The sequence below is a fragment of the Nothobranchius furzeri genome, chromosome 18 (assembly GCF_043380555.1).
Source record: "Nothobranchius furzeri strain GRZ-AD chromosome 18, NfurGRZ-RIMD1, whole genome shotgun sequence".
In the NCBI taxonomy this organism is placed as follows: Eukaryota; Metazoa; Chordata; class Actinopteri; order Cyprinodontiformes; family Nothobranchiidae; genus Nothobranchius; species Nothobranchius furzeri.
In genome coordinates, this window is record NC_091758.1 from 46,654,741 (window position 1) to 46,657,185 (window position 2,445).

A 2,445-nucleotide genomic window follows, 5' to 3' on the forward strand; every position below is an offset into this window, starting at 1 on the left:
AAAGAAAACGATCTTTTATGGAGAGATCACTGGCAGTGCCATGGCTTGGAGATCAAGTAACCAATGCTGACTTTTATCCACCAGCTAATCTGCTGGCGAGCCGGGGACACGCTGTGTATGCTGTTTGTAAACATTTACCAGCCAAAGGAGACCCACGTCCAAAGTTAACATTTGAGAAGAAGCCCTTGGAAAAGCCCAACATCTCGGTAACGCGTGGAGGACTACCTTGCCATCAGTAAAGTGTTTGTGGAGATCAGGTAAACAATGCTGATTTATGGGCTCGACACACGGGAGGCGACATCGCCTCTCCTCCATTCATTTTCAATGAGACATGCGTGACAAAGCGATAATCGCGGGTCTCCCTCCTACTGTCATGAGCCGGGGTGAGTACTCTGCCCATCATCTCATCATCTCTGAGTTTTTGCCTGCAGGAGAGGGAGCGCAGCTGATCCGCATCAGACTGATCAGTGGGGCGGCTTTAAAAGGAGGAGGAATATCCTCATTCAACGCCGGATGATTATCTACTACCTGGTAGACTCTAGCCTCTCGTTGTTTTCGAACCTCGTCTTATTTTTTGAACCTTTGAGACTCTTGGAACTCGTTTTAACTTGTGCTCGTTTTTCTCTGCTTGGATATCCACCCACAGACTTACCATCGTTGGATCCGTTCCCGTCTCCAAGCCATAGGATTATTCACCGGTTCGCTGCCTGGATTACGACTCCACCCAGCCGCCCCGCTCTCCACCGATTACGCTCTCTGTCCTCTGCCTCATCTTCATCCACCTCGCCCGTTCCGCTCACCCACCCCGATATCACAAGTCTTCTCTGGATATCACCCCGGCTCATCTCCCCTCCGCATTCATCCCGAACTTCCTCATCGTAAATTCCGCCCACAAACATTTCCTCAGAACTACAACTCCCATTACTCACCTCTGGTCTTCCCCCTAGTTACCGCTTCCAGACTCGTCCTTCCGTTGGATCTCCAGAACGTCTTCAGTTCACCTCCACATTTAAATAAATTATTGTTCTTCCTTTACATCCTCTCCGTGCTTGATTCCGTATGTCTTGGGTTAGACATCTTCCTCAAAACATGACACCTACTAAGCGAAATGCAAAAAACATGCATGTGAAATTTAGCGCCACGGACGACCCAGCGACGCGATCCCAGAAAGTTGAAATATTTTCAACTTTTCATCGCTGTCGCTCGGACGAGGACCAATCAACGGAGGTTTTATTGCTGACCAATGAGCGGGCAGGATGCTCCGTACACCTCCGAGCAAACATGAAGGAGAAGTTGATTATTATTATGTTTTATAGTAAAATCAGAAGTAAGATTTCACATAACTCTAGCAGCACCTTGTGAAACATCATATCTACCGCTTTATTAACTCTGAACCGCTTGAATAACCTTAATTCCCTCCAACCTGACACAGCCAAGCAAAACAACGGAAGTTTGGATTTCGCCATGGAACAGAACGCGTAGACGAAATGTGTTCTTTGTCACGTTTCCTATGAGTACACTAAAGCTACAGCTGATAACCTTTACTTATTCTTACAGTCATGACTCCATATGCATGATATTATATCCACAAGCATGTGAGGATGTGTTTCGGTTGCTAACAGGCACCAGAATGAAAATAAAAATGAAACAAGTATGAACTCTAACGCGATATCTTCATCCATCGTCACCCGTGAGCTACATGTAGGGAAATCTGTTCGGCTTAAACGCCGGCTTTCAGCCACTCCCCCTGCTGCGTCCGTCTGCTCTCGTCTGTTTTACAGGCGAGGCGCTGCTAACTCGAACAAGCCCTCTTTTAGCCTTAACATCACTGCTGCATATATAAAATTATATTCTTATCATATATTTCTTGTTTATATTTTATTTGAATTCAACATGAAGAAGCATACAGCAACAGCTTTACTTTTTCACTCTTCCTCTCACGTCACCACAACATGACTCTGTAGTGGCTCTGACCCTTTTAATAATATAGACAGGCCCACAGTAATGAAAACATGCAGGTTTAAGCAGCTTTTCAGAGTTTTCATTCAACGTTTTCCACAGCAGAATGACAGTAAAAGTACCAGTAATATTTTTTTAGATCTATTTGTGTTTGCTTTTAATTTTCCACTAAATCCGCATCTCATAGAAAAAATATCCATACTTTTTTGCTACTTTTTTCTTAATTCAGAAACAAAATGTTTTTTTAACATGACAACAAATCTCTTCTAATTTTAGGTGAAAGAATAAACATCAGATTAAAATCTCTTAAAAATTTCAGATCTAACCTAATAAAAGTTTCTTAGAGTTACTTGTTGCCTCAAATGTCTGAGAATAAGTGATGAAAGCTTCCATTTCTTCTCATTATTTCTTCACTGTGCTTTAAGGGCTCAGCATGTACGCAGGTATCTGAAACCGTAGCACCTTGTCTGTGTTAGAGACCCCATT